The 12,763-nt window shown below is 39.2% G+C and overlaps 1 protein-coding gene across 1 annotated transcript in view; it reads left to right on the top strand.

The window, feature by feature from the left end:
- Positions 1 to 12,763, top strand: part of LOC117093722 (zinc finger protein 100-like) — a 346,302-nt gene that overhangs the window by 127,165 nt on the left and 206,374 nt on the right.

The raw sequence follows: 12,763 nt of genomic DNA, 5'->3' as shown, positions 1-12,763 counted from the left end.
GCCTGGCACTGGTAAAACAGACACATAGACCCATGAAACAAAATAGAGAACTCAGAAATAAGACTGTATATCTACAACAACCTGATCTTTGAAAAACCTGACAAAAACAAGCAATAAGGAAAGAACTCCCTATTTAATAAATGGTTCTGGGAGAACTGGCTAGGCATATGCAGAGAATGGAAACAGGACGTGGTAAGAAAAAGACTTAGTGTGAGGTGAAAAAGCCAGGTTCAGGCTGGGCACGGTGGCTCACACCTGTAATTCCAGCACTTTGGGAGGTCAATGAGGTCAGGAGTTTGAGACCAGCCTGATCAACGTGGTGAAATCCTGTCTCTAATAACAAACTGCAAAAATTAGCTGGGCATGGTGGTGGGTGCCTGTAATACCAGCTTCTTGGGAGGCTGAGGCAGAAGAATTGCTTGAACCAGGGAGGTGGAGGTTGCAGTGAGCTGTGATTGCGCCATTGCACTCCAGCCTAGACTACAGAGTGAAACTCCATCACAAAAAAGGAAAAAAAGCCAGGTTATTTTAATGAACCAGCTCTCATTTGAATTAATGGAGTATAAACTTTCTGATTATCAAAAGGATGGTCCCAAGACATTATGAGAAATTTAGCCCCATGATATAAACACCTCCCCACCAGCTTCCACATCCAACATTGAGAATTACATTGCAGCATGAGGTTTGCAGAACATGGACATCCAAACCATACCACAAACAAACTAGGCTTAACACACATGTACAAAACTTTTCAGTTTAAAGCAAAATAATACACAATATTCTTATTTGCACCTGATGTATTCTGTTAGAACATGTAACAAGTCTTATTAAAGAATACCTGCTGGGTGTAGTGGCTGATATGTGTAATTTCAACAATTTGGAAGACAAAAGTGAGAGGATCCCTTGGGACCACAAGTATAAGACCAGTGTCAGTAACATAGTGAGACCCTGTCCCTACAAATAATCAAAACATTAGCCAGGCATGGCAGTGCATGTCCATAGTCTCAGCTACTCAGGAGGCTGAGGTGTAAAGATCACTTGAGTCGAGGAGGCTAAGTTGCAGTGAGCCAAAATTATGACACTATACTCCAGCCTAGGTGACAGAGTATGATCCTGTCTGAAAATGACAACAAATAAATTTAAGAAGACCAAAATCATGCACTGCATGGTAACTGATCAAAACTGAATAAAACTAGGAATTAAAGGCTGGGTGCAGTGGCTCATGCCTGTAATCCCAGTACTTTGGGAGGCTGAGTCAGGCGGATGACCTGAGCTGAGGAGTTTGAGACCAGCCTCAACATGGAGAAACCCCATCTCTACCAAAAATACAAAATTAGTCGGGTATGGTGGTGCTTGCCTGCAATCTCAGCTACTCAGGAGGCTGAGGCAGGAGAATTGCTTGAACCTGGGAGGCAGAGGTTGCGGTGAGCCGAGATTGTGCCATTACACTCCAGCCTGGGCAGTAAGAGTGAAACTCCATCTCAAAAAAAATTTAAAACTAGGAATTAAAAACAAAAGTAAAACTGGCAAATCCAACAATATCTAAAAATAAAAACATGAGCTGAGTGCAATGGCTCACACCTGTAATACTACCATTTTGGGTGACTGAGGCAAGACTGCTTGAGCCCAGGAGCTGGAAACTAGCCAAGGCAACATAGGAAGACTCTGTCTCTAATAAATTACATTACATTACATTACATTACAATAAAACACATTCTTCAATACATTCCTGCTCAAGGGTCAAAAATTTTATTTTTGTTAAGATGCCAATATAACTTACAGAGGTGAACAAATTCAATGCAGTCTAGATAAAAATCTCAATAGCACAGTTATTACAGAAATATTCTTTAATTTTTTTTAATTTGATCGTGAACTACAATTAAACAAACACCCACGAAAAGAACAAAGAGGCATTATACTTCCTGATTTTAAAACATTAAAAGCTACAATAACAAAACAGTATGGTACTGATACAAAGGCAGATAAACAGACGAAAGAGGAGAATAGAGAGTTCAGAAATGAACCCTTGTGTATATGATTAATGATCTTCTGCAAAGCTGCTGTGAACACACAATAGAGAAAAGATAATCTTTTCAAAAAATAATGTTAAAAACTAAATATCAACACTGATAAAGTTGGATCATTTCCTTGAACCATATACAAAAAATGTTTTCAATAAAATACACTCATAAAAAAAAAAAAAGTGTCTTAAAACAAAACAGAAAAAATTCATGAAATGGGTCTTGGCACTATTTTCTTAGATACAACATTAAATGCATGAGCAACAACAGAAAAAGAACAGGAAAATTTACACTCTACTTCAAAATTTCTCCACATTAGAAACAAAAAACATTCAATTGAGTGAAAATGCCTCATAAGAAATGGGGGAAAATATTTGCAAGTCACATGTGATAAGAGTTAATATTCGGGCCAGTCACAGTGGTTCAATCCCAGCACTTTGGAAGGCCAAGGTGGGTGGATAACCTGAGGTCAGGAGTTCAAGACAAGCCTGACCAACATGATGAAACCCCATTTCAACTAGAAAGACGATATTAGCCGGGCATGGTGGTGCACGCTTGTAATCCCAGATATTTGGGAGGCTGAGGCAGGAGAATCACTTAAAATGGGGAGGCGGAGGCTGCATCAAGCCAAGGTCACACCATTGCACTCAGACTGGGCAAGAGCAAAACTCTGTCTCAAAAAAAAAAAAAAAACCGGAATATATAGACAACTCTTAAAACGGAACAATAAACTTGAATAACTTGATTTAGAAATGAACATATAATTGAACTAAATTTTTATCAAAAAAGATACATAAGACCAGGCGCAGTGCCTCATGCCTGAAATCCCAGCACTTTGGGAGGCCAAGGCGGGTGGATCACCTGAGGTCAGGAGTTTGAGACCAGCCTGGCCAAGGTGGTGAAACCCTGTCTCTACTAAAAATACAAAATTGGATGGGCATGGTGGTGCACGCCTGTAATCCCAGCTACTCAGGAGTCTCAAAAAATAAATAAATAAATAAAAGCACAAATTGGAAAAAGCATTTGAAATGGCACACAAAATTAATAACTTGTAGAGAAAACACGTAAAAATAAAAATGAAAAATGAAATCACCTCACATCCATTACAATGGCCACTATAAATTTTTTAAAGATGCCAAATCTGTTAATGATGCAATGAAAATGAAACCTCTGTTGATTGTTGGTAGAAAGCAAAGATGTAGTCATTATTTTTAAATGTTACATTTCTCAAATAATTAAAAATGGAATTATCAAATACAGCAACTCCATTAATGAATCTATATTCAAAATATGCAACAAAAGACCTAGAAGACATATTTGAACATCTATGATTATTGTACCAGTACTCACAAAAGTCAAAAGGCTGAGGCAACCCAGGTGTCTCTTGATTTATGAACACATCAAAAATGTAACATATACATACAATGGAATATTATTCAGTCTTAAAGAAGAAAATCTTGTCACATTTTAAGATAAACTTTGAGAATACTACGTCACCTGAAATAAGCCAGAAACAAAATGATGGACTTAATTCTACTTATATGAGATATCTTTTTTTTTTTGAGACGGAGTCTCACTCTGCCACCCAGGCTGGAGTGCAGTGGCCGGATCTCAGCTCACCGCAAGCTCCGCCTCCTGGGTTCACGCCATTCTCCTGCCTCAGCCTCCCGAGTAGCTGGGACTACAGGCGCCCGCCTCGTCACCCGGCTAGTTTTTTTTTGTATTTTTAAGTAGAGACAGGGTTTCACCGTATTAGCCAAGATGATCTCGATCTCCTGACCTCGTGATCCGCCCGTCTCGGCCTCCCAAAGTGCTGGGATTACAGGCTTGAGCCACCGCGCCCGGCCGAGATATCTTAAGTAGTCACACTTATAATAACGGAAAGTGGAAGGGTGTTTGTCAAAGGCTAGGGAGAGGGTAAAATGGGTTGTTGTTACTTAATGGGTATTTAGTTTTAGTTTCACAAGAAAAATTTCTAGAAGTCTTTTGCATAACAATGTGAATACACTTAACATGGCTAAAATGCGATTATTTTTATTATTATTATTTTTTGAGATGGTGTTTCACTCTTGTTACCCAGGTTGGAGTGCAATGGAGCAATCTCAGCTCACTGCAACCTCTGGCTCCTAGGTTCAAGCAATTCTCCTGCCTCAGCCTCCCGAGTAGCTGGGATTATTACAGGCACCTGTCACAGGCCCAGCTAATTTTTGTATTTTTAGTAGACATAGGGTTTCACCATGTTGGTCAGGCTGGTCTTGAATTCCTGACCTCAGGTGGTCTGCCCACCTCAGCCTCCCAAAGTGCTGGAATTACAGGAATGAGCCACCGCATCTGGTCTGTAAGACTTTTTTTTTTCTTTTTTTTTTTGAGACATTCTCATTCCGTCACCCAAGCTGGAGTGCAGTGGCACAATTATGGCTCACTTCAGCCTCAAACTTCCAGGCTCAAGTAATTCTCTTCTCTCAATTTCCCAAGTAGCTGAAACCACATGTGCATACCACCATGCCCAGCAATTTTTAAAATAATTTTGTGGAGAGGGAATCTCCCTGTGTTGCCCTGGCTGGCTGGTCTCAAACTTTTGGGCTCAAGTGATCCTCCTTTCTAGATCTCCCAAAATCCTGGGTTTACAGTTGTGAGCACCACCATGCCTGGCCCTGAAATGTACACGTAAAGAAATTTAAGATGGTAGGGTGGGCATGGTGGCTGATGCTGTAATCCCAGCACTTTGGAAGCCGAGGTGGAAGGATCACTTGAGGGTCAGGAATTCAAGACTAGTCTGGTGAATATGGGAAAATCCTGTCTCTACTAATAATACAAAAAAATTACCCAGGCACAGTGGTGGGCACCTATAATCCCAGCTACTCGGGAGGCTGAGGCAGGAGAACTGCTTCAACCCAGGAGGAGGAGGTTGCAGTGAGCCGAGATGACGCTATTGCACTCCAGTCTGGGTGACAGAGGGAGCCTCTGTCTCAAAAAAGAAAAAAAAAAATAGATTTAAGATGGTAAATTTTATGTTATGTGTTTTTTACAACCATTAATTTTTCTTCTCCTTTTCTTTTCTTTTCTTTTCTTTTTTTTTTTTTTTGAGAGAGAGCATCGCTTGAACCCGGGAGGCAGAGGTTGCTGTGAGCCGAGATCAGGCCACTACACTCCAACCTGGGCAACAAGAGCAAAATGCCGTCTCAAAAAACAAACAAACAAAAAAAAACAAAAAAACCTGAAGAGATGTTTGCTCCATCAAATTCACAGACACCAATGCAAAACTATATCGTGCCCATTGTCAATGCTTCTATTTTAACATACTACTGGAAGTAAGTGGCAGAATGATGAGTCAAAAACATTTTTGAAAAGCCACTGAAATTGAAGGCAAATAAGTAAAAAGTTGCTCTTTGTGGATATGATCTTATACATAAAAAAACCATAAACACTGCATTGAAAATTGTCTAAACTAATAAATACACTCAGTACATTAGCAAAATATTAACATACAAGTATAAATTATTGTTCCATACACTTAAACCATCTGATAAAATAAAAAAAATCTTATTTACAATAGCATTAAAATAATAAATTTCTGAGAGCAAATTTAACCAAAAAGGTAAAAAATCTTTACAATAAAAGATATAAGATGGGCCAGGCATGGTGGCTTATGCCTGTTATCTCAGCACTTCGGGAGGCCAAGGCAGACAAATCACAAGGTCAAGGGATCGAGACCATCCTGGCCAACATGGTGAAACCCTATCTCTACTAAAAACACAAAACATTAGCTTGGCATGGTGGCATGCACCTGTAGTCCCAGCTACTCAGGAGACTGAGGCAGGAAGATTGCTTGAAACCAGGAGGCGCAGGTTGCAGTGAGCCAAGATCACACCACTGCACTCCAACTTGGCAAAAGAGCGAGATTCCTTCTCAAAAAACAAAACAAAACAAAAAAGATGTTAGACACCAATGAAATAAATTATTGAAGACACAAATTTTAAAATATTTCATGTCCATGGATTGAAAGAATAAATATTGTTAAAGTGTCATATTATCTAGTCTACAGCTTCAATAAACGTCCTATTAAAATTCCAGTGACATTTTTTTCACAGTAATAAAAAATACAATTCTAAAATTTACAAGAAACTGCAATAAACTTCTAAAAGCCAAAGCAATCTTGAGGCAAAAGAACAAAGCAGAGGGGTATTATACTTTATAATTTCTAACTGTATTTCAACAATATAGTAGTAAAAACAGGATGGAATGTGCAGAAAGATTAACAAACAAATCAATGGAACAGAAACCACTACTTTCATACATTTCAGACATGATGAAAAAAGAGAACTAAAAAATAGTTTAACATGGAGTTTCCCAAAATTATGCAGATATCTGTGTGTACCCCAAAGTAATGGAAAAGCAGGCAGATTGTACAGTCTTTTATACTCCATGAAAAGGACTCTGGCTCTCACTGTAAACTTGAAGGAAGATCACCAAAAGGAAAGTAGAATCTTTAAAGAATTTAAAAGCATAAGACAGAAGATGCCCCTACATGACAGCAAAAAATAAATAAATAAAAAATAAAGTAAATAAAAAAATTTAAAAACCCAAAAAACAAAAACACTCAGGCGTCCCAGAAACTATTTCCTTTGGAACACAGCTTCCCAAATCACATTTGAATGACCAGTTTTCTTTTTGACCTTTGGACCTCTCATCTGTGCCATCTGTTGTGTTCACTCTCACCTACCTGAGGGTTTGGCTACTATCTCATGACTCTTTATATTCCAGGGCTCTTTTCCTTGCTCCAGACAGGTGATCAGGTCTGGCTTAGTGACAGCAATACCTGCTTTATTAGAAATAAATAACATGAATCTTTCTCATATTCTCCAATTACCATCCTAGTAGTATGCTTAGTAAAGAGGAAGTGATAGAATATTCTAGAATAATCCCAAAATACTAATTAATGAAATAAATTTCTAAATATTTAGAAAATATTTAAAACTTGTAGGTCCTTAATTTCACTATCCAGTACTCATGAACCAAACAATTGGTGGTGACGAACAGATTTTAAAATATGGGCAAATATATATACACATTTATTTATTTTTGTGATGGAGTCTCGCTCTGTTGCCAAGGCTGGAGTGCAGTGGCATGATCTTGGCTCACTACAACCCCGTTCTCCTGGGTTCAAGCGATTCTCCTGCCTCAGCTTCCTGAGTAGCTGGGACTACAGGCACGTGCCACCATGCCTGGCTAATTTTTGTATTTTCACTTTGTTGGCCAAGCTGGTCTCAAACTCCTGACCTCATGACCCACCTGCCTCAGCCTCCCAAAGTGCTGAGATTACAGGAGTGAGCTACCGTGCCCGCCTAAAATCATGGACAACAATATTTTATGCCACTAAATTTCTGGAATTACCAGTGATCTAGCGTGAAGGGTACAGATCAGCTTTGGAATGTGGGAAGTTCAGGTCAAGATGAAACATCTTGAAGACATTCTTTTCCACATAAAGTCTCAAGATTTTCTTGAAAAAATGGATCAGAAACTCATTTATGCAAAGCATAAATTACCAGAAATCATTCCACAAAAAAAGAAAAAGGAAACCTTTAGGGTATATTAGAAATTGTGTATTAAAGGTATTCTTACCCAAGAAGACTAGGTTTCTGTAGTTCTCTAACATCACTTTCCTATACAAACCCTGCTGAGCAGTGTCCAGGCATTGCCACTCCTCCAGAGAGAATTCTATGGCCACATCCCTAAATGTCAATGGCCCCTGAAAAACATAAGCACACAGACACACATATATTTACCAAGTGGCCATGAGCAGAAGTTATCATTTTAATTATAATGAAACAACAGAGTAAAGAGAATTGGTTCTGATTAATAGAAATAACTGAAAATTTGCAGTAATTTTTAACACAGAAATATTCTCTAAAATATCCTCTAACTCTGAGAGAAGAGAATGGCATAAGATCCACAACACCAGTGTATATATGATACTTTTTAGATAATAAAGTATAAAATTAAGAGCATAAACACAAACATGTACATTTTTGAGTGCAATATTTACATCATAAAGAATGAGCTGTGTATATTTTTAAGATAAAAAGGGATGTTGAGTTAGAAGGCATCTCGAATTTTAATGTGTACAATAAACTGGAAATCTTGTGCAGACTGTTTTTCAGAAGATCTGGAATGAAGTCTGAGTTTCTGAATTTCTAATGAGCTCACTAGTAATGCCAATGTTTTTAGCCCCAAAAGAAAATTCTGTGAAACATCCAGCAGCTGGAAGAGCCTGTGTTTTGCCTGATTTTTCTGGCCTGTAAACAAAGAGACTTCATTTTCCAAAGACAGATATATGCAAAGAAAACCTAAGAAAAAAGGGCACCTGCCACATTAAATGTGATGGCTTATGCACATCAGCTGCATAAAGACACCTACTAATGACAAGAAAAATAGTTAACTCTGTAGTGAAAGAAATATCAGAGCGCTTTTTAACTAAGTAAATTATTAATATTAACAACACTAGGACAAACTTATGGTGTGCTGATGAACATAGAAGAACACAGCATCATCGCCTAGATATTGCTCCTCAAAAAGTAAATTATAGTCTGAATTCAATCATACAGAAACATCAGTTTTATGCAAAGTTCAAGATACAGGTATCTCCAATGTTCTGTAATTTTCAATAATGATTTTAAGTAGTCTTTCTTCAGCATCCTATAGAGCAGTATCTCTCAATTTGTTTTTCAGAACTTGCTGAGTAATAAATGCCATCCTATTTAAATAAGTATTTCCTTAATGCTGCTGTGCATAGAGCTAATGGAGGACACAGATGGAACCTCAACATTACATATTCTCCACGTAAACCCCAGTTTTCTACAACAAGAATCTTGAGTATTCACACCCTTCATGTTCAACAGCCACAATGGGAACATTTTTAATAGTGCAGATCATAAATTCATGGTAGGAATTCTGCATGGCATATAAGAAGCCATGATATTGAGAATGTAGAGAAGGCTCTAGTACACAGGAAAGAAATATTTTGCATAGACCCTTGACTGTAATGAGAATTTTAAAAAGTAGTTAAACTCATTAGTAAGGAAAAACACAAGTAGAGAAGTAAAGGTTTGCAAATACTAAATGCATGAGACTCCAGAAGAAAGAGTGGACAAAGCTCTTGATCTGAGACATGTGTAGCTGAAAAAAAAAAAAAATTCCTCTTTCTCCTCCTTCTCTTGGAATCCTTTTCAGATGAAATTCTCTAAACAAGTTAACACTTGCATCTTGAGAAAACTGCCTTAAACACGTCAGCACCACCTTCTTACCTGCTACCATCATACCTACAGACAGAAGGACCAAGACCAAAAAGTCCACCCATTTCTTTCCTTTATAACAGAAGAGATTCAGGAACAACGTGCTGCTCCATGGATGTAAAAATATGTTTCTCCTTTCCTGTCCTCAGGAGCCGTCCCCTGACACAGGCACCAGCAATTTCTGCTACAGTAATGGAAATATGGGCCATGCTGTCCTGTCCCTACCAAATCCAAACAGAACAGGTTCTTGAACCACCCTTTAATGCAAAGATGGAACTTAACTCTCATGAATGTATTTTGAATTCCTCATACTTGATTCTGGCCTCACCTTAGAGTCACATGAGCCACTTAATTAAAACAACATGGATGCTTCCACCCAAAACAATAAACAGGAGCTGTGGGGAGGGCATAAGAGGTTTCTGCCAATTGGCCGTGTGATACTAATGAGAAGCCTGGGCTGATAACTACTAAGCTAAGCATTGCCTCTCAAGCTTTAATGAACTTAAAAATCACTTGGTAATGTTGGTCCCACTCTACATAATGTGATTCTGCCGGTTTGGAAAGGGTCCATGGATGGGTGTTTCAAGCAAGTCCCCTGTCAATCCTGATGTTGCTCCCCCGGGCTCACCATTAGCATTAGTTAGAGAAAGCGGGCACAGCACAGAGTCCCTTACACTCAGCACTCTTGTCACAACACAAATACTTCAGGTACAAATGAAGACAACCACACTCCATCCTGAAGTTTTATATTATTTGCTGGCTCTTTAAAGTTTACAGAGGAAACAGAAGGCAGCAATGTTGGAATAAGTCTGCATTTGGAAAACAACATGTACATATGTAGTAATGCATAATTATTAAGCAGGTACTATGTGCTCAAGAGTACAATACAGAGCACTGTGCTGGGCCTAACACATTGGAAGTTGATACTAAGTGTTCAATAAGTCTCAGGATTTAGGTAAAGGGCCCAGCATTATTACTTCTTCCTCTGGTTCTCTGTCATTGATTTTTTAAAAAATGTATAGAATAAGGATAAATATAGACAGAAGAGGGGGCACAGAATGTTTAAGAAATTTTTTTCTATTTATATTTACTTGTCTGTGACTTGTGGAGCAACTACTGCATCTGCAGGAATAGAAAACACATTGCTAAATGGAATGTTTCTGTAAGCACTGGTTTTATTACAAAATTTTTAAAAATGAGATGTTAACATGTATAGTTTATTTTTCCTATTTATCTGCTTTTGGGTTGCAGGAAATTGTAAGCACCAGCTCTAGAAAGGCAGAAGGATTTACCGGCCAAAACTCTGACCTTTATACAACAGTTCTGAAAGGCAAGACTCCAGAGTGGGCCAGACCTAAAGAAGGCCTTCAAAAAGGGTGAATCTGAACAGAAATGGGGCAGGGAAAGGACCCTATGTAGAACTCTGTTCTCTACGCCACTAGGGTATTTCCAGTTGTTTTTCCTAAGCTTACCTAAGAAAAACTTAAATCCTAGAGTTTATGTAACTTTAATCTATTTTTGCCACTGCTCTGTCAATTTTATAACTATACTAACAAGCAATTTAAGTGACTCTTTTAAAGTTTTCTGGAATAATTTTATTAGAAGATAAATATGCATTCTCAACAAAGTAAAAAATACACAAATAATCATAACAACTCTTCAGTCAATAAATATCCCTTCAGGTGATAATCTCAGAAGATACAACAATATAAAAAAAAGTGGCCCACGGTTTTTTTTTGTTTGTTTGTTTGTTTGTTTTTTGAGACAGAGTTTCATCTTGTTGCCCAGGCTGGAGTGCAATGGCACAATCTTGGCTCACTGCAACCTCCGCCTCCTGGGTTCAAGCAATTCTCCTGCCTCAGCCTCCTGAGTAGCTGGAATTACAGGCATGCACCACCACGCCTAGCTAATTTTTTTTGTATTTTTAGTAGACATGGGGCTTTTCTATGTTGTTCAGGCTGATCTCAAACTCCCGACCTGAGGTGATCCACCCGCCTCAGCCTCCCAAAGTGCTGGGATTACAGGTGTGGGCCACCACAGCTGGCTGAAGAGGCCAAAGTTTTGTTTTGCTTTGCACACATCTATTCACTGTACCAACCATATGATGTTTAATTCAACCATGTATCCAGTTGCTAGTCCTGACCAAAAGTTTCCAGATGGTAGGGACCATGACTGCTTCATCTATTTTTTTTTTTTTTTTTTTTTTTTTTTGAGGCGGAGTCTCGCTCTGTCGCCCGGGCTGGAGTGCAGTGGCCGGATCTCAGCTCACTGCAAGCTCCGCCTCCCGGGTTCCCGCCATTCTCCCGCCTCAGCCTCCGAGTAGCTGGGACTACAGGCGCCCGCCACCTCGCCCGGCTAGTTTTTGTATTTTTTAGTAGAGACGGGGTTTCACTGTGTTAGCCAGGATGGTCTCGATCTCCTGACCTCGTGATCCGCCCGTCTCGGCCTCCCAAAGTGCTGGGATTACAGGCTTGAGCCACCGCGCCCGGCCCCAGCTTCATCTATGTTTTGAATGACCTTATGAAATGGAAGCAATTAGTTTATCTTTTGAGTCACCAGACCTCCTCTTTGTCTTTCACCAAAGTAACAGGAAACTAGAGAAACTCTCATCTGGGTACAAACCAAAATTATCTCTTGTATGAGGGGAAAAAAAAAAAAAACACAGAATGATCCATTTCTCTTACACTGAGACACAAGCAGAATTACCCACTCTTGTCAGCCTGACACAATTCTGCCCTGGACATCCTCAAATGTCTCAAAGACATCTAGGTGATTGTGAGAAGGTTCTTAGTGACCCTGGGCTGATGGCCCAATGATAAGCCAGGCTGAGAGAAATTCATGCTGATTCTAAATAGAAAATGGAACTGCCTTGGTGGAGCTCCAGAACCTGGATCACCTATCCTGATTTGCTAGCTTTTGGGTAAGAACAACAACAATACTCTATGCCAGTATCATATTTTACAGGTAGGTATAGTTGTGGTCATGGCTCTGGATACTTTGTGGTCTTGATCTCTCACTAAGATGCTTGTTTACACTTACAGATTCTGTCATCAGATTCTATTTACACCTGGAGTCTCTCACGTAACTGTAGCAGGTCACTGAACAAGATCTGAAAAGCTTAAAGAGCCACACTCTCAGATGGGGGCTTTAAGATTTCTACGCTGACATCTCACAATACAGAAAATGCCTTCTATTGGTTTTCGGTACATTCTCAGTCCAAAATCTTCTGGCCCTGTCTTGTAAATCCCAGGCAGAGGCCAGACCTTATGTGCAGATTCCAGGTGGGATCAACCTGACTCTGCATCCTTGGGTGTTATAGCAAACAGAGTACAATCAAAGGAGAGCTCCCCTATAGAGGCTGCTCTGACACATTCTAAATAATATGTCTAACTAAAAGAAAAAACTGAAGCAACATGAATATAAGTAGAGAGTTTATCTGGGCCTAGCTTG

The sequence above is a fragment of the Trachypithecus francoisi genome, unplaced genomic scaffold (genome assembly GCF_009764315.1).
Source record: "Trachypithecus francoisi isolate TF-2019V2 unplaced genomic scaffold, Tfra_2.0 Lachesis_group12, whole genome shotgun sequence".
NCBI classification, from domain to species: Eukaryota; Metazoa; Chordata; class Mammalia; order Primates; family Cercopithecidae; genus Trachypithecus; species Trachypithecus francoisi.
This window is presented reverse-complemented; position numbering and strand designations above follow the sequence as displayed.